The sequence below is a fragment of the Poecilia reticulata genome, chromosome 19 (assembly GCF_904066995.2).
Source record: "Poecilia reticulata chromosome 19, P_reticulata-male-v2, whole genome shotgun sequence".
NCBI classification, from domain to species: Eukaryota; Metazoa; Chordata; class Actinopteri; order Cyprinodontiformes; family Poeciliidae; genus Poecilia; species Poecilia reticulata.
In genome coordinates this window covers 4,735,328-4,756,656 of record NC_088848.1, presented here as the reverse complement: position 1 = coordinate 4,756,656, position 21,329 = coordinate 4,735,328, and positions in this window count along the sequence as shown.

The window sequence follows — 21,329 nt, the reverse complement described above, 5'->3', positions numbered from 1 at the left end:
AATGTCTGTGGAGAGTTTTATAAATATGATGAATTCAAAGGACCCTTCAAGGTTTTCATTTAAAGTACAGAAAAAATAATGGTTTTCAAACTTGCAATTGGCCCCCCGTTTCATTTGTATTCATAGTAAGTTTTCAGTTTGACAAAAACGAAAGTTATAAAGTCAAGAATGTGTCGTTTTAGTTTGTTACTTCAAACATATTTTCTGAAATTCTTTGTTTTCACAACAAATAATTATTTACTCAAAAGTAAACCCTGGTAGGAAAATTGTGAGGTTTTCTAAACTTGTATCAAAAGAGAAATAGATTTTTTTATTCATGGAAAAACGTATTCTGTTTGATATTACTCACATAAAACGTAATTTAATCAAAATGATAGCTGCATATGCCATCACTTAATATCAATTGATAGCATATTCCCATTCGATTAGTCAATAAATGGGAATATGTGTTCAAATTAACCTCTTTTGTTAGATTAAAACTACCTTTTAGAAATGCAGCCTTTAAGCAGGTATTGAACATACTTTTCATGAAGCCCACATTTCTGTATGAAAATGTTTTTTTAATGGTCTTCAGTAATTCTAACCTTTAAAAAAAGGAAATAAATGCAGTGTTTTGTTTTCATTTGCAGTAAACAGAAAAACACCTTTATTAACACAAATAAATGGTTGAAAACATCAGGCTATGTGTTTTTATTATTTATACTCATGTAGATTTGTATGATAAAGATCAAAAAACACCTATGACAAGTGATTCACACCTTAAATAACAATGACAATAACAGACTTCAGACTTTATTGTCCCAAAGGAGAAATTCTTTTCTGCAGACCAGCCCTTGCTCTCCAATCATCAAGTACACAATAACAACCAGGTAGACAATAACATGCATCGCGGGACAAAACATAACACCCTCACACAAGACACGTCATAAAAAACCAGCACAGGACACAACTGTGGGTTGTAATAACACAAACACTGGAAAAAATAATTCATTCTCATTTTAAAGATGGTGAACAAGTGCAATAAGGTTTTCACAAGAAAGCTTTGCAGTGAACATCTCTGAAAAGAGCTCTCCTGGTGCGTCTGCTTGCACTGCTGCTCCTAACTAGATAGAGAGATGGAGTGTACTGTTCTTCTCATTACAGTTCACGAGAGCTATACAGCCTGATCTGACACACGGCAGCTGGACAACACTTCCCCCTCGAGTGTTCCCAGAACCTAATTGACCACTGCAGAGAGACAATGGCATGACAAGAAACACGCCTCCAATTGAGAGGACTGCGCAAAATCCCTACAAAGCACTATCATTTTTCTGGACAGTGCGATGTTTAAAAATGTCGCTTTTTTTTTTTTCTCTCTTCCCCCCCCTCTTTTCTTCCACCATCTGTCTCTTCTGAGATTCACAGACCTGTCAGCCTCTCGGCTTGCCGCTGGGATCTCTCATCAACGCCAGGGAGGCGTGGGGCTCATGGCTCAGCCTCCTGGTGAGCCCTGCCTGCATCATCGGCTGAGTGCGGAGCAGCTCTACCATTTCTGCAGCACACCTCCCGCTGCTCTGCATCATCGACTGGCCTGGCTCCTGTTGTTTGGTGCAGGGTCACCGACCTGTGAGGGTCACGGCACACACCAGCTCTGCAATGTTCTGGCAAAAAGCACACAGTCCTCTTGTGCCCTCCCATAAACCAAATTACCTCGATTAGCTCAAGGGGGAGAACTCAAGCTACATTTTATTTAAAAACTATGTGTGAGAAAAGAAAAAAAAACAATACAAAGTTACAGAAACATATCCTACACCTTTGGATGTGTAATAAAGTTCTTGTTAAAAAAAAAAAAGAGAAAAATAGGAACTTGTTTACTTGAAATCCAGGAGGTCCCTCCACAGATGTTTGGACAAAAAAGATCCTGTTAAAAGGTAGACAGAACATTAAAGAGACTGCTGGAGTCTCTGCCAGGACCTGGTTACACTCTGCGTGTGACATGAATCTCCCATGCTCTTTGTGTCTTTGCCCTTTCAAGTAAGTAGAAAAAAAAAATCATGTTTCTCAAGAGGTGAAACACCCATGCTGGTATAAATTATTTAGCAATATACACCCAGTTTCCTAAAACCATGTAGAAAGTCTCCTCATATATATTGAATGGAAGAACTGTTTGTTTTGTTGGTTATGTCTTTGCAGAGTGCGAAGAAAGCAAAGAGATGTGACGGAGGCAGCATCAGGAGGAGGCAGCATCAGGAGTCCGTGTTAATTGTCTTGGCTGAACTACAAAAGGTTATGCATATGATGGGATTGTTGATGTTTAAATGATTCAGAACCAAGGTTTTCCAAACGTGGTATAAATACTGATGGTACTTGGAATGCATGCTAACTGTTACAGAGAACCAGGGACAAGCGCTGGTCTCTCCTAATGTTCCATTTATCTCCAAGTTGTACAAGTACATCTAAAAAAATAGAATACTGTGTAAAAGTGCATTTTTTTCCTACAATTTCTTGTCATCTCACAAAGTGAAATTGCATTTTATAGAGATTCATTACACATAAATTAGTGTTTCAAGCACAAATGTCACGTTTCGGACGCGACACATCAAACCATCACTGACTGAAGAAACTTTACATTGGACACAATGGGGATTAAAAATGTTTACTAGAATTGAACATATCTTTATTCAACATAATGTAACACCTGACAGAAGAAAAATAAAGCTGGGCTGATTGATGTAAAAGCAGGACAAGTGAGTAAATTAAGGGTAAACAGAACTCGATGGAACAATTTGGCTGCAAATGGACTTTAAGGCTTTCCCCCCCCCACACTGACATTTTATGCACTGATAAAGCCTAATTAAATAAAACACTTTTCATGGCTGCCCTAATAAAATATTGTGAGACATAATAAAACATTGCAGGGCAATATTTAATTATTTGAAGCAACTGCAAACTGGAGACACTCAGTAGCCTCTCTGGTATGCATTTCATCCAACCACTTATAAAAACAGGCTTTATCCGCAAAATAATCACAAAACAAAAAGTTTTGCCAAAAGGTATTGAATTCCAGATACCTTTATGAATTATAATCTGTTTGTCTCTCTTTTCTTTTGAAAGATTTTAGAAATCTGTTTGTGCAAGTTGGTTGCTCAGTGAGTTTCAGACTGTAATCTTTTTGCCTTTCGGTGGGCATAACCTCCAACCACGGTGATCGCCAGTGAGGTCCAACATATTCTTTTATGTTATCAGTGAAAGCTCAATTCAGGGTCATGTGAAAAGTAAGTAGTGCAGTTTAATGACAAGAAGAGATTTTGAAAACGTACATAAACTAAATCATAAACTTCCAGTCAAGACACTTTTGGCAGCATCGCTCTGTAAATGGATTCCCAGTGAGAGATTTAAATTAAAACCATCCACACATGAATACCTGTATATGTAGAAATATAAAGGACTATAAAACAGTGCATGGAGAAAGTTTAGCATTCTAACAATAATATTTACAAAATCCAGCCTGTTTATTTTAGCAATAAAATGCTATAAGTCACGGAGAGATTCATAATTCATTGGTATTTTCTTATGGTTTATTCAAATTCCCAGGCTTAACTGGACCCTCTGGCCTGTATGCAAAACACTGAGGCTTGTAGGTGCCGTGACTGCTATACAAACAAAGTTCGTTTTTTGACACTGAAACAAGACAGCCCAGTCTGTGTAGAGGAGATGAAGAATAAAGTGTTCTCACTGGTATCTGTGAGATTAAAAATGGGAAATGCTGCGACAAATTCCAAGCTCATGCGGAAACAAACAAACATTGGAGCAGGTGGACTTCCCGTGCTGAGAGTAAAAACCATGATGCATTATGCTGCAACAACATATTACTATAATCAGATATTTTATGTCTTCAAGACTGTACTGTCTGAGTATTTGCCAGTTTGTTTGCTGATGGTTTAAAATACATGCCTTTTTTTCCAGTTTGACCTTTATGCTTCTGGCACACACTGGTTGATTAGTAGGCCAGTGATATTTTCTTTAAGATAGTTGGTATTAGGCTGTGCTTCTTTTTCTATAGTTGATTTGGATGGATTGGAAGAAACATGTTTTTTTCTAACTAGATAATATAAATTGGTTGTGCAAATTTAAAAAATGTATTTAGTATAATCAAATGCTGTTGAGGGCTGCACAGTGGAGCTCTAGTCAACACTTTTGCCTTCCTTCTTTCTTTCCGAGTGGAGTTTGCATGCTCGCCTTGTGCATGTATGGTTCTCACAAGGTTCTCCAGCTTCCTTCTGGTCTAAACACATGACTTTTAAATGGGTACTCTAAACTTGCTCAGGTATGTACTACCTCTGTGATGGAATGAGGGCTTGTCCAGGGCGTATCCCTCCTCTAGCCCAATAGCAGTTTGCTATAGCCACCTGTCCCTCCAGCGACCATGCAGGTATAAGCTTATATACATGATAGATGCATTGACATCCTCATTGTATGTTAGAGATTGTGAAAAATCACAATTTCTGAAACGACAAAAACATTATCGGAAAACTGAGCAAAGACAAACCTAAATGAAGAGCAAAAACTAATACCGGTTGCTTGGCAACTGTGAAGAAAAGAAGTGAATTCAAGAAGGATTGCTCTTGTGTACATGAGCCGCTCATAGCCTATGAGGAAGGGATGGAAATGCAGACTGCTAAGTTATGCAGGCATAAAGAAGGTAACCACAACCACATAAGGAGGATTTAGGAGAAAAGTTTTGGCGAGCAAAACAGAGGGATCACTTTATCCAGAAGCGCCTTTTCCCCAACTGTTCAACTCGGTAAAGAACAACACAAAATACTTCATAAACAGATGTCTTTTGCAGAGTATCCGAACTTTATTTTTACGAAGCCCATTTCTCCTTCAAAAACTGGTAGCATACACCTTGGTACTAGAGAAACTTACATATAATTAAACTAATGATATTTCACATTAAAGGACACCATATACAATAATTATATTCCCAAACAAGAAGGCTATCCTATTCCCAAAGAATCAGTTTGGGACACAGAGGTTGTAATATTTTCAGTTATGAAACTTAAACCCCCTAATGAAATATTTTCTGTTTTATCAAACCTTGGAGTGTCGGTGACCTGACATAATGGTCAGTGTCACCACAAGGTGACAGGAGAGATAAAAACCATTATGAAAAATGCATTTTGAGTTAGTTTTTAGTATTTTCTTTCTTTGGGAGGGAAGTGTTCAGGTTAATAAATTATTGCAGCCAGTCTTAGTTTGAAAAGACAAAGATGTTCGGCTATACTTAGGACATAGACAAATTCCTAGAAGGGTCTCAGATAGGATCCAAGTGGATTTCTTTGTTTTGTGAACTGGAAACTCGGGACAAGCTTGATAAATAATTAGTTCTGTTCTTGTCGAGCTTTCACAATTCCATTCTTTCATTCCCCCTTCTACCATGTCCTTTGCTCCTTTCTTCCTTTCATTTTCCACTTACATCACTCTCATTTTGCGAGAAAGAAGAACACTCGCTGACTGCATGGAGTCCAAAAGTGTAAAATCTAAGATATGAATATTTGCCTTTTTCACTGAGAATGTGGTTTTGTTTAAAAAAAAACATTCGAACCCATACTGCCTCATTTTGTGCGACCTTGTGAAGTCATGGCTCAGCCTTATTATTATTCCTCTTCTCCTGTTATAAAACAAGCCGCAGCCATGCATGTTCTGACCCATTGACTGCACACCAAAAAGCCAAAGGGAAAAAGAGCACCGAGAGAAAATAAGTTGAAGGACTGAGATGTGACACCGACTGAGTTTGTAATCAATTAAGGACCTAATAGATATTCCCAGTGCTTCTACGTTTCAAGGAGGAAGAAAAAGAAGGGAAAAAAAAAACATTTTTAAAACCTTGACAGCTTGATTAAACGTTCCATCCAGTGACATTTGGAAAAGACTGGATCTGACATTTCTGTGTTGCCACGTAACAAGCAGCCATCCTTTCACCAGTGTAATAATACTGTTCATCAGGAATACTCATTACAAAGCATAATTAATGAGCAGCCAGATCCTGCCAAGCCAAACTCCAACGGATTCAAGGCTTGATTTTCCTGTGCTGCTGCGCGGTGGGCAAATTTTGCTGAGATAAAGCTAATGAACTGAACTGCTCACCACCACAGAACAACAAAGCAAACACTGCTGGAGACTTTATTACACTTTCGACAGCCAGAGGATTAATTTTGGTAAGTTCTATTGTGTCTCAGTGTGTGGTTTTGAGCTGTGAAGCCTACTGTAAGACAAAAAGACAAAGAATTGGGTTTACAACAAAACAAAGAAATCTGTTGAATCTCATGCATCCATGTGAAGTTTTGAATATGAGAGTGATGAGACCTTAGGATGTCCTTACTGGAATAGAATATATTATTACAAATCACAAACTTGGATATTAGTTTGCTTTAAAAGTAGATTTGTTTCAGCAATATTTGCAGTATCTCAACAGCAACATGTAGGTATATTGAATCTTACTGTGTAAAATGAGAAACTACATAACTCTGGTTGCTTTGAGTGTAGAAAAACTACTTTTTAAAAATATTCATCCTCTATCAAGCTGTACATTTTACGTTAACTAAAGGTCACTTCTGGTTGGTTGATCAGTTCTTTGTGATGTTTCCTGCCTATGAACTGCCTGGCAGGGACCAATCAACCTTTCAACATCTGATTGCACTTTGTTTGTTGGTCTGTTTTTGTGAAACATCCCTGAAAGATTCTTTTAAAAACATTTTCCAAACACATTGAATGTGTTGTCAGAGCCAGTAACTTTCTTAAGTCCCTTTTCCTTCATGCTCATATGAATTTCATAGGTGATGCAGAGGGGAGGCTGACAAATCAAAGCAAATTCTGAAACATGGTCACTTTCCTACTTCTTTAACTGCTCCGATTAAATTTGCAATTAGAATCAAAACTTGGCTGAAAATCCCATTTTTGTAGCTTCTGAGAAATGGATAAACTGATTTCAATCAGTTAAATTAGTACGTTCAGAGCTCTTCCCCTTTAATCTGTAGCAGCAGAAATAGATTAATAGTTTGAGTTTGTGATAGATTAATTATGAGATTGACTGATTTATGTACATTGACATAGTTTATTGTGACTGAATGTCCCCCCACAGCACCGTATTTCTTTTCCTATTGCATTGATACACATACTCAATGAGTTTGAACCTATTCGTGAGAGAAAACAAGACTGCTTTGCTTTTTCATTCTACAAATTCCAGTTCGCTTCAAGCAATGCAGGAAATGTCTGTGACAGCCAGAACTGTTATTTTTTTTTATTTCTGGCTTGTATCAAGTTCTGTAAAAAACCTTAAACCATTAGGGATCATTATCCTATTGAAGTCTGAATCTTTTTCCCAAAAGGATCCAAATCAAAGGCCGCAACATATCTCTGAAGAATAAGCTGCCTCTTTGCTTTGGCTGGCGCAACTTCATGCTTGAATATTTGTTTTGATACATTACAGCATCCACTGCACTCTTTCTTGTTTCTATTCCTAGTTAGATTAACTCTTCTGTGCTGTTGGGAGATGGCCCTCAAGAAGGCCTGAATTTAGAAGGGTCCCACATACACTGTCTGAACAGGTCTAAGATTTATGTGCACCGACACCGTCTGGAGGCCAATGACGTAAAAAAAAAGTCTGTAAATCTTATTCACTTATGATAACACCTTGAGTCGGAGGACCTTACAGCACAACAATGTATTTTTTGCAGAATCTGCTTAAGGCAGACATGGTGACAGATATTGAACTGGATGGATGTGAATTAAATCGCATGAATATAGACTCTGAAAACTGAGGAGGCTTGGTTCTTTATGTCCAAAGGAGCCTCAGACATGAGGCACTGTCTATACAGACACTCTGACAATGTCACTGAAATAAATGTAGAAGCAGATGCCATGTATGGACTATTGATGAATAAAATTAGTGACAAGCTACCTGTCTATAATATTTGAATAAACCTTAAGGAAGAAGACACCATAATGAGATGTAGTACAGGGGTGGATGGATGGGTTATAGGCCATCTGCTATAGACAGACTATAGGGTTATAGTCCATCTGCTATAGACAGACTATAGGGTTATAGTCCATCTGCTATAGACAGACTACAGGGTTATAGTCCATCTGCTATAGACAGGCTACAGGGTTATAGTCCATCTGCTATAGACAGACTATAGGGTTATAGTCCATCTGATATAGACAGACTACAGGATTATAGTCCATCTGCTGTAGACAGACTATAGGGTTATAGTCCATCTGCTATAGACAGACTATAGGGTTATAGTCCATCTGCTATAAACAGACTATAGGGTTATAGTCCATCTGCTATAGACAGACTATAGGGTTATAGTCCATCTGCTATAGACAGACTATAGGGTTATAGTCCATCTGCTATAGACAGACTATAGGGTTATAGTCCATCTGCTGTAGACAGACTATAGGGTTATAGTCCATCTGCTATAGACAGACTATAGGGTTATAGTCCATCTGCTATAGACAGACTATAGGGTTATAGTCCATCTGATATAGACAGACTACAGGATTATAGTCCATCTGCTGTAGACAGACTATAGGGTTATAGTCCATCTGCTATAGACAGACTATAGGGTTATAGTCCATCTGCTATAAACAGACTATAGGGTTATAGTCCATCTGCTATAGACAGACTATAGGGTTATAGTCCATCTGCTATAGACAGACTATAGGGTTATAGTCCATCTGCTATAGACAGACTATAGGGTTATAGTCCATCTGCTATAAACAGACTATAGGGTTATAGTCCATCTGCTATAGACAGACTATAGGGTTATAGTCCATCTGCTATAGACAGGCTATAGGGTTATAGTCCATCTGCTATAGACAGGCTATAGGGTTATAGTCCATCTGCTACAGACAGGCTATAGGGTTATAGTCCATCTGCTATAGACAGGCTATAGGGTTATAGTCCATCTGTTATAGACAGACTGTAGGGTTATAGTCCATCTGCTATAGACAGGCTATAGGGTTATAGTCCATCTGCTATAGACAGTCTATGGGGTTATAGTCCATCTGCACATTGGTTAGGACTACTATTGGTGGAATTATGTCTCCACCAACATTTATGTTTAATTCATCATTAAAAACAGGTACATTCCCAGATAAAATGAAAACAGACAAAGGGATCCCATTACATAAAGCTGGTCGCGAACATAATTTTACCAATTACAGACTGTAGTTTTACAGTTCATAGGAAATCGCAGACATTCAGTTCATACAAGAGGTATAAATGAATGATTTATTTAAACTTCTACAGACTTTTTTCTCATTAATAATGTTATTTAATTTTTATGAATAAAAGTATCGTCTCTCAAGTTCAGCTTTTGACACCAGCAGTCTAAGTTTTGAGCTGAAAAAAAACAAACTCTGATGAACACTGTTGCCAGTATTGCATAGTTGATTCTGTATTACTAGATTTAACTTATTTGATTGTTCTGTCTAGACGATGTCTAGATGATGCTAAAAAAAGAACTCTCCTTCAGTCTTTCCCACTGGTTGAAAATGTACTTATTTATGGTATATTTGAATTCATCTGTTATTTTTCTTCTTTCTTAATCTGTGTTGTACGCCGTCGATCTCACTTACAATTAACAGATTTGGAAGTGAATAACTAATTTCTGCCTAATTAGCTACAAGACTTGTTATGAAAAATACATTATTCCTATTCTGAAACGCAGATGTACATCATTAGATATGTATGAGCTACGGGGTAAAAGGAAGTTGGTCAAAGTTGACGGCAAGATGAATGTAACGTTTTATCAGAAAGTACTGGAAGGAATTTTACCCTCATCAGCTCAGACAATGTCTGAGCTGATGAGGTCAGAAGCGGTGCATGGAAAGCACTGTCATCATGACAACGATCAAAAACACAAGGTTTTTTTGACCCATTACAGCCTACTGCAAATAAAACTGAAGTTTCTGACCTCACTATCATTGAGTCACATTGGGAGATCTCAGAAATTCAGTTCATACAAGAGAGTCCAAGAATTTTCTGGAGCATAAAGTCTTTGGCATCTTTATAATCTAAGAAAATGAAGTGTGAAAACTACCGCCAGCAACTTAAAGCTGCCACGGATGTTAATTGGAGTAATAAATGGAAATAAAATCTAGGTTATGTAAGCTTTTTAACAGGGTCATCTGGGTAGTTTCTGTTGTTATTATGATTTGAAAGGGCAAACAAAATTATTTCATAATTAAAGACTTCACCCAAACAGTAATTATGAGCGACAAAAAAAAAGAAGAAAATTACAGCTGTGCTTTTATTAAGACATAAAACAGCTTTTATTTGATTCAGGCTGGATAAATATTCTGAGCTTAGATCCTTGTAGGTATTTTTGTTTCATCCATCACAAATGCCCCCGGTGAACAAGCCTTTCTTGAGCCTATGGTACATCCAGGCTGCAACACAACAAGTGCTGCATATAAACGCTGCGTTATTCCCAAGCCGTTCACTGGTTCCGAAACTGGAATATATTTTTTCTGCCTTTATTTTTAGGCCACCGCTGGCCTTTGAAGGCCATATGCTGCTTTGCTCGGTTGCTTTGTGGAGTGAAATACATCACTACCACTTTTCAGAAATGATACGCATTTATTCCTGCTGGTCACTTCTGACCTTATATTCCTGGTGTCCTCAAATGAACTAGACTTCATGAATACATCCAGGCCATACAATTGAAAAAGTGGATTTTATGAAAACGGTGTAAAAAGGAAAAGTGAGCAAGTCACTTTTCAATTAACTGGCTCAAAGTTTCCTTTGATGGCAGCTCATTGTTTGAACATCTGGCATCCTGGAAGTGCAGAATAATTTAAGTAAGAATAATTAAATTTGTAGTATATTGAGCTATGTGTTTTGCACTGCTGATTTAATTTCACTATAAGCTCTCGCCTGTGTGAAGCTGTGAAGCTCACATTAATTTTTGTCCTTCAGTAAAATCTATTCCTTGAGCTGTACGGTGGGAAAAACAAGGATTTGATACAGTTCCAATTTTACTGTTTGAAATCTTTGATTTTTATCATAGGTACTCTTCAACTGCGAATGACAGAATCTAAAACAAAAAAACGAGAAAATTACATTGTATGAATTCTAAGTAATTAATTTGCAATTTGACTATTCTTGCACAGGCAGACCATTACAAATCAGATTTACAGATAAATAATTGCCTAATAAACCAATCTAATGTACAAATGCCTTTTAAAGTACACTGGGATTGCCGACTTGTCTTATGTTAAGGGGAGGCTGTGTTGAGGAATTCTTACTTAAAAGTTACTGATCCTAGAAGGAAGAATTAAGAAGTAACTTTATTAATTCACCGAACCCAAACAATGTGTTTACCCTCAAACATAAGGTTGTTTGTTAGCACATTTTTACACATCATGTACCTTGAAATAGCAAATAAGGATTTAGAAATCATAGCCGAGCATTTTTGAGAGCCTGCTTTCTGAAATATTAACAAGCCTAAGAGAACTATGTCCTTCTGCTAAGAAATGTGTTTATGTAACTTTGCTCAGATAGTCAGGCTTGGTTTCACAAACTGAAAAAATCCCCCTTGAACTACAACAAAACACCAGAATTACATATATAAAGGGGCATCTTTTCCAACAAAAACTTTACTCATAGGCCTTCAACCATATGCTTTCCGTCTTACTCGTCTGATGTGACTTAACTTTTGTTTCAGATGAAGAAAGGCGCCCTTTTCAAAGCCTTTTGTATTTTGTTTTTATCGTATTGCCTTGAACCTATTCTCGGTTTTGCTTCTTTATAAAGCCATCAAAACCTAATAACTTCAGACTGGAGAACGATGGAAACTCTGAGGCTAGTACTCACACAGATGAAACACATTTGCAGGGTCTTAGATGGAGCAGACAAAGCCCAGTCATCCGACATCTTTAGTGAGGTAAAGACTGAGTCTCTTCACCAGAAGGAGCCTGGCTCAGGGGACCAGGGGGCTGCGGGGACACCAAAAAATTAAGGCACAAAATCATTTCACTTGTGAAAAATCATTGTAGCTGTACTAACTATAATAACAGAATACAAAAGTAAAAATGTATTAAGCCTGTTAATAGATTTAAGCAATACAAAAGTAACAAATGTGCTTCAGAAAAAGGTGAATCTCTTCCACTCTCCCACATGGTGTCTCATTCTCCCACCTTCCAGCTGTCTGTTTGATTTGGACTTAATCTCAAGTTTGCCAGAAAAATAAAAAAGAAGAGGAGACGGGATGAAAGTGTGAGCACTTTCTTTCTCTCCCTCCTGTCCATCTTTCCTCCTACTCTGTGCCGTTTAGGCGTAAATAGAGGAGCTGGTGCATCACACAGAACCAGCTAGGAGGTACTGAGAGGCAGAAACAGGAAGAAACTCAGAAATTATTTTACTGTTGTAGACAGAAAAAAAAAACATGGCAAAGCATCACTTGCACTCACATTTAAAGCAACACTAAACAAACAATTGAAGTTATATCAGACTTATATGGTGGATGCTCAAAGATTCCTTGCAATAAAATCAGTTAGTCCTACTCACCCACACACCCACATAATGGTAAGCTACTGGTTTGTATCTACTGACCACCATCAGAAGGCAACAACGATTGAAATGGACAGAAACAGACAGGGAAGATGAACTCCTACCTCCATCGATGCCATTTAATTTTTTTTAAAAAACGTTTTTTAAAAACAGGTTTAAAGAAAACAATAATTACAAAAGCAACAACATGTTGTATCCACAAGATTGTGCGCTAGATTGTGGGCATGTGTGTTTGTGTTTCTCCTGCCTTCCTGCTCCATAAGGTGTGAGCGGCTGGAGGAGCCTCCAGCTCGCGCTCATCAGCCACAATCAAGGAGCAGAATTTAGAGGAGCAAGTTTCCTGGGGCAGACACCAGATGGTCAGCTTACTGCTTGTGTTAAACTGGCGTGCTCATTAATTGTCACTAAAAAAGAAAACTATTTACTCTGCAGTTACCTCCTGTGACCTTTGTGCCTCCTAGTTCCATCCTGAATGAAAGATTTAGTTCTGCTTCCCTGGATTCTACTTCCATGTTGCCTCTGCTGTCCTGTGGTGAACTGCTCCTGTAAAGCCTTGGGTCCTTCACCAAACGCTCACCTGCCTGTCCTCTGTCCGACGCTCCATCATCAGCAGAACTGTACGTCCTCTCCAAGCCAAACCCATCCTCAACCTCCATGCAGAAATACTTATCTTCCCTCCTGGTTATTGTACCTAGCTAAAAAAAAAAAAGGAAGGACTTTAAGTCTCCTGCCTACAAGATATTGTTCATTCTCCGCCTGCACTCAGTAATCACTCACCTGTTATCCAGTGTGGACCCAGATCGAACATCTTCCTTCGTCACTAATCTCCAGACTTCATATCTATCCTGTTTTAAATAAACAATTTACTCACTATTTCAATGTCTGTAATTGTTCCTCACACCAGAGTTTATTTTTCACAAAAAGATACAAAGACATGAGAAATTATCTAATGTCCAGCCTATTTACATCTGTCCTGCTTGTGTGTTTTTTGGAGTTGCGTCAAAGAAATACATGAGAAAACAGCACAAGAATAATTCTTAATTTAATATTACACTCCCCGTTGTTATATTTAATTGTACTTCAGTTGTTTCCTTAACTTAATCCCACGTCAAATTGATTGTTTTGTGAGCCTTAATTAAGAAAAATGCACTGAAAAATAGTGAGTTGTTGGTCGTTCCACAAAATATTTTGCGATTAGAGCAAACAAATAACTAACAACTGTCCTGTCTAGAGCCTTTGTGATATTTCTCTCCCTTCATGATATTTTGCATCCCAAAAATTATTTATTGATTTGGACATAATTGAGAAAACAGTGAAAGAAACTCCATGTTCTGCCTATAGTATACAGACAAACAAATCCCTGTGACGATGCACATGCAGCTCTGGCTCAGTCATCTGCACATGTCATGCAAATGTGCTTGGTGTAATTTCCATGCCCTCTGAGGCAAGATTGTGCCCAAAACACCTCATTAAGTAGTGGAAAACAAAAAGAACCTCATGGAAATGAGGAAACATATCAAGACATGTTTAGTTCATGAAGGTTAAGGTTTAGAGGATCACAAGAGTGCAATTTTTCCATTTTGGGTTCATACTGAGTACCACCCTAGACTTTCAACATTTTACTGTTTAATTCTGTTTTGATGCTACATAGCAACAAATTTGCATATGTGAAATTAAGGGGTGTTTTATGTTTACAATTCTTTTTTAATCAAAGATGAAGAATAAAATTGTGTCTTCGGCCCTCTTGCACTGCAAATCTTGTTGGCTGTCAAAACATGTCTTCTCTAAGTTAGAAAGTTAAAAGTTTCTATAGGCAAAATATTAATGCATAACATTTGAAAAGGATTATACTACTAAGTATTGCATCCAACCAACCCTTTGCAATTGCAAGACTTCCTACGCCGTTATTGCGATTTGCTTGACCACAGTGTTGTGAGCAAAGTTTTGAAACTTCATGCAGAAAAGATATTCTTGAGCCTGAAAATTAAAATTTCTAATACAAACCTTTTAGTACATTAGAAGAGGCTGCAATTCTATCTTCTAGCCAAACCTTTGACTAATTTTGCTTTCTGAATGCAAAAACCTACTTGTGCTAGTTTTGTGAATTACAGGCCATCAGGTCTTTAGGTTTACGAAAAACAAAATAAAACACAATCATGATTGTTTTATTTCTCTTTTAAAATTTGTATCAATCAAGTAAATGATAAAGTGCTTTACTGAAATACTTATTTTAATAGTGGTATTTGTCCCTCTTAGTTGTTATGCATTATTACTGTCTATTTTACCTCAGCTGGTTCGTTTGTGTGGGTTAGATAAATCAATTTTTTTTCTCCCTGACAGGTTAAAAAAAAGGGATTTTGTCATCACTAACTTTTTGCAGACCTTTAACCTAGAATCTGTACCTTTGAATAAAAAGTTTCTGACAGCAGATATTCATCTACACATTACTGCTCCCAAGTGCCCATCTGGCTAGAGTAGAAAGTTGTAGAGGCTTTTGACTTGCAAATCAACAGTCGGATTTAATTAAACAGCACATACTCATCAATAAGTAAATGTCTCAGATTGTGGTGACCCGATGGGTAAGGATGCAACCTCCTTACCGCTGGGTCTGGGTTGATCTTTGAGGTTAGCTCCTTAATGTTTCATTTGTGCAGCCAGTGTACAGCCAACATCATCCCGAGTGATCTTTTTAGAGTACAAAGTGCTTTCGTCTAGACAGACATCTTCACATATTATGCTTAAAAGGAAACTCGTCAGTTCTTCTCTGTCGTCCTAATATGAGGCTGTCGTTTTAGAGAACCCAGCGTGTTTCAAACTTAAAACTTCTCGGACGTTACGAAAAGAAAATGTCCCATTTGGGATTAAATGTTTATAGGTTTGAATTTTTCATGTATTCATTTATGTACTTTACCTCCTACATCTGTGAAATAGAGGCTTGGAATATTTCGCTGTGTAGTGAATAATGTAGGAGTTTCATTTTTAAAATTGAGCAACTTTTTTGTGACATTAAATTTTTATTATTATTTTTTTTTCATTTATTCCTGTACATTCTTCTCATGCAGAAATAATGTTGTACAGATACTAATGTCATGTTATGAGCAACAGACTGACAAAAAACCCCACAAGGCTTATGGAGCGTGTTTGTAACTTACAACATTACTTTGGGTGTTATGCTCACTTCATTATTGTTACTTCAAGACCAACTCAATGCGTGACATCAAAGAAGATGTTGCCCTGTCAGACGGATCCTTGAATATTAAAAGCTGTTTATGACCAAAATGGAAATTAGGGAAATATAAGTGTGCAGAACATAAATTGCTAGTTAAATATTTTTGAAATTATTCAAGGAAGTTATTTGGATTTCAATACTCAGATAAACACTGTAATCAATGTCGTCAGTTTTATTATAATGCTATGCATTATGGGTAAAATATTTGCAGTGTTCATCAGTTAACACAACTGGCAAAACAGAAGCACGTCAGGGTTTCCATGCTGTGAGGAAAAGCATTGAAATTTTAGTCTGAAAAAAGTATATTTATTGAAAAATTTTTTGTTGACTTTGTTTAAAAATTGCTTGCCCATCCAACCACGCATCCATTCATCATGAATCCTTAATAACCACAACCCTGAATAAAGAAATGATGGGATTTTGTTATGAAAAAACATCCAGGAAACTTTACTTATGCGCATAATGTTAATCACAATCCTACTTTAAACACCACATTTTTAATCAGCTTTTCACAAACCTCAAAAATGATCTAAATATTTTATCTCTAAATATCCTAATGCAGTCTGACACCCACATTATGTGAATCATTATCATTTATCTCATTCAGTTTGATTGAACATTACCATAGCAATCAGTTAGCAGCTGCAGCCTAAACACCTGCATCTGTTAACATGCTCAGCATCTACTGTCCAAATACGACACAAACAACCATAAAAAAAGAAGAAGAATTGGGGAAGTTTTGAGAAACAAGTCTGGAAGTCTAAATGTTACGTTACTCATCTGATATTTGATCTGGAATAAAGCAGCAGTAATGAAAAGTGTAAATGAAAAGCATGCATGTCTGACTGTTTTTGCCACACATCAATTTCATAAAAAAAAAAAAAAAGCCCAGAAGATATTGAGAGTGTATTTCATATGTATAACATATCGTATTTTATGGATATTAATCCTTATAAGATGGCACTGAAATGAAAAATACGAGAAGGTGGAATTTCCCCTGGGGAAAAGACAACAGACTGCAGCATGGCTTTCAGATTTTCTTAGATTTAAAAGAAAATCTTGTTTGCACGGATGGTTCTGTCATATTCTACCTGATTCATTCACAAACTGTGTCCCAAATGCAAACTTTTGTCCTGTTTTCAGCTCTGAAAAGAATCCTTTGCTCTCAGCAGATCTTGTCTGATACAAAATGGAAAAAAAAAAACAAGAATGTGAAATAAAAATGTCTTACATTTCCCTTTATGGAAATGTTGCTTCAAATATTTGGATGCAAGATGAGTAAAATACCCTTCATATCTTTGATGACTAAATGAGGTGAGATACATTTACCACTTAATAAAAAAGGTAAATATATGTTATTAACATATCTGACAGAAATGAATAAAGCTCTACTGCGTGTGTCAGCAGTAAAACAATTGATGTAATGATGATGTTGGTTTAAAACAAAGACTTTATGATGAGTATATCTTATTTTATTGCTCAAACCTCTTCGCTTTCTTTGCCCTTGGCAAATGTTGCGCCAAGGCCAAATTATAATTTAATTTCCTGTAGCCTGATTACCTAAAAATTAGAAGATATCTGAGGAGTAATTAGTATAATTTTTAATTAAGGAGAATTAATAATGAGCTGATTAATATATAAATGAAGCTAAGGATTGGACTTCAGTTTGGCCAGAGGATTTTGATTTCACACACCAAATAAAACCCCAAGACACAGAACCTTTAAGTGAACATGTGGGAAGATCATGCAGGGTTATGAACTGGAGAAATTTCATTTTCATTGATTACATTTTTGGTTGTAAAATGTTTGCAAATTATTTTCTGCTGGAGGTAATTTGTATTGCTGGATGGGAACAAGCAACTTGAAGCATTTTTGGGTATCAAGTGATTTAAACATTAGAGAAAATTCTCAGTTTTGCTACAACAGGATGTTCTTGTTCATTCCATGTTAGATTTGAATATTTCAGATGCAGACAAATTTTCTAGCAATGCTTTGGAGCGTTCCACAGAAAAATCCACAAATGCATGAACCGTAAATACTAAACCACAAATATCGTTTGTTTTTCCACCAACTGAAGAGCCAAGTGAGTGCCGTCAATATAAACGTCTCGTTCATTAATCATTTCATTATCTTCCTGTTCCATTTGTGAGTTATGAATTGTTGTAGTGTATGAAGACCATTTAACCAAATCAATATTATTTACAAGTCCTTCTCAAAAAATTAGCATATTGTGATAAAGTTCATTATTTTCCATAACGTGATGATGAACGAACAGCCTATTCGTTCAGAAATTTGTTCCTGTGTCTCACCTCTTGCTTGAGGGCGTCAGTGATGGCCTTCTGGACAGCAGTCAGGTCAGCAGTCTGACCCCATGATTGCGGTTTTGAGTAATGAACCAGGCTGGGAGTTTTTAAAAGCCTCAGGAATCTTTTGCAGGTGTTTAGAGTTACTTCGTTGATTCAGATGATCAGGTTAACTGCTCGTTCAGAGAACCTTTTCATGATATGCTAATTTTTTGAGACGGGGATTTTGGGTTTTCATGAGCTGTTTGCCAAAATCATCAGTATTAAAACAATAAAAGACCTGAAATATTTCAGTTGGTGTGCAATGAATCTAAAATATATGACAGTTTAATTTTTATCATTACATTATGGAAAACAATGAACTTTATCCCAATATGCTAATATTTTGAGAAGGACCTGTATATCTGCATTCCCGCAATACAGCTGGTGTAAAATCCCCACCTTAGACTGTTAAGGTATCAGCTGATCTCTCATCTACATAAAGCCGCTGGAAACAGGAATAAAACACAGCTTTCAGAGCAAAAGATTCATTAATACCAACCGGAGATATTAAGGGAAAAACAGTGTTAAAGAACTGAGTCAGAAATGCTATTTATGGATTCAGGGGATATTCATCAGCTGTAAGCGGTGCATTGACCTATTTTAACTGCGTGGCGTGTGATTTTAAAATAAACAGCGGGAAGATAAATCAGCCTCAGTTTTCCTGTTTTTTTGTTTGTTTGTTTAGTTTTGTTCCCCAGGTGTTCTGTCTTGGCATTTCAGGTATGACATATGGAGACGTCGGTTGCCTACATGTGCCAGGGCAGTTTTTCTCAAGCTGGTTTTCTTATTGTGTGACCGACTTAATAAATCAAGTTTGCATTTGGCAACAAAGTCGACAGGCCACACTGACTTGACTTTAAACCATCTGGTTTAATTATGTCTGGATGCCTGGGTTAATCTGACACTTATTCAACATTCTATTGTAGAATTGCTACGTTTTTAATGTTTCTTTTATTTAGAGAGAAGACGACGTTGTTAGAAACTGTTATATTTTCAGAAAGTGAGAGGAACCAAAAATAGGGTAAACCATCACCATCATCAAAAATGGCATGTTAATTGGACTTTCCCCACATGCAGCCATTTTAAATCAAACATTTACATATAGATTAGTCTGAACCCAGCATATCTTTAGATTTTATTGATTACACACATTATTAGAAACTAGGGCATGGTTTTTTCAAGCACCGTCGTCAGAGCCCTACAGTAGTAATGTCTGTTCACAGTGGTTTTAATGCACTTCTGATGCTTTCTATAATTGCTTTCCTCAATCTTTCAGTTAAATTGTGCAATCTCCCTTCAGAGTTTCTATAATAAGGTAATATAGAATATGATAAAAAATTCTCCATTTCGGTTAAATGGCAAATTTTTCAGAAAACAAGCCACTCGAACTGCACAGCTGTGCAATCTGTGTTGAGAAAATTTGTTTGTGTTTTGTTCCATACACCCATTTAGTGTACTGCTGTTCAGATAATGCATTCATCTACTATTTTAAAACCTAAGATTTTCCAGGCAGGTATTTATGAACAGTTACTGAGGCTGAGGTATTTGGCTATTTTCTTGACATTTGAGTGATGCCCCAATTTAGTAACTTTGTTCTAAATTATTAGTTTTATTAATAATTATCCTAAGCAATTATTACAGTTATGAATAGCCACTAGCTCTGACAAGTAGACATTTAATTTCCTCCTGGATCTTTAAGGTTCAGAATATGCGAGTTAAGAGGCTAAAAAACAAAGTGCCACTCTTAGCAGTTTTACTCTCTGCATTTTATAGATTCAAAAAGATATAAAGTGCAGCACAATTCAAAGGAAAACTACTGTGAAACAAGCCAAAGTTTGTTGTTGATGTCAAATTAAAAATGATTTTAAAGAACAGAAAAAAATCAAACAACCATTACAGCTTTACAACGGTGTAGCACAGCTATTAGTAGTCGCAGCCTTGGAGGGAAAATACATTCACCTTGCAAAGAACTCTAAATACAGTCAAATGTGTCAGCTCTTTTATACAAGACATTCTTAATACCCGGCCCTCTCTCTCTCTCCCTCTCACACACACACACACATCTTGTAGCCTACCTGAAACACTCTCCAGTCCAAGCCACTCAGATTTCTGCTGCACCTTGGCAGGCTTTTTCCAAGCCTGTAGAAAATTCTCTGTGAAAAGTGACCAGCAGGAGGAAATTAAAGAGAAAAAGGAATCACAGAGGAAGGGAAGACAACTGCCAGAGGGGAGCACATCTATTAGAATTGAGGATTAAGCCGCAAGGACAGCACAGCTAAACTGTGAAGCACAAACATAGGCATGCATCTTTCACTACACGCATGCATCGTCCCATTTTGTTTACCTTGTCGAATGTTAAGCCTAAATAAACTTCAATTTGAATGTTTTCCTCTCTTACACCAAAGAAAAGGACATGGTTGTATTTAGTGAATACCATGTTCAGAAACCCAAGTCTTTCAATGAAAATTCAACTGAGCCCATTCTAAAGGACACACTGAATGCTCAACCTTCTACATGGATGAGTTTAAACATCACAGTGTGCTTCAGCGCCGATTATCCCACACAAGAGTGACACACTCATGAAAGACAAAAATCCAACAGAGCTCCTTTGGTGCCCTTGGTGACATTTTACTGTCCACCGTCCTTCCACAGGCGACTTTCTTCATATCAACCACCAGCTGACTTGACAGGAAGCAGACAATGTCATTAAAAAACACCAAGCACCTGCCAGGGGACTGGGCAGGAATGCTAAGTGTCCTGAGATCTGCCACTTAATGTGACAAGGGCATTTCAGCACCTGACAAGCCAGCCTCAGCCATGCTGCACTGCAGGCCGTGCTGTGAGCTTTGCCTCAAAATGTTCTTCAGTTGTCTTCTATTTTATTGTACAAAGTCTGAATTTAAACACCTCAACCCCCGTAGCCTTAAGGCCCATGTGGCATAAAAAGAAAGTTTGAAAATCATTGTGAAGGTTTTTGTAAAGAATTGTTTCCAACATACAGGGGCTCTCGAAAGTGCACACCTCACTGTAAAAATGTTTTTACTTGACACCTTTGTTGTTGCGAAGTCATCTGCTGTTCATAGCTCTCTTCAGGTGACACCAAAAATGTTCTGGACAATAAGAAGGCAAAAGTAAACAATTAATACTACTTTTAAAAACTAAACTCTTATTTTACCAGGTGGCATCCAGTTGAGAT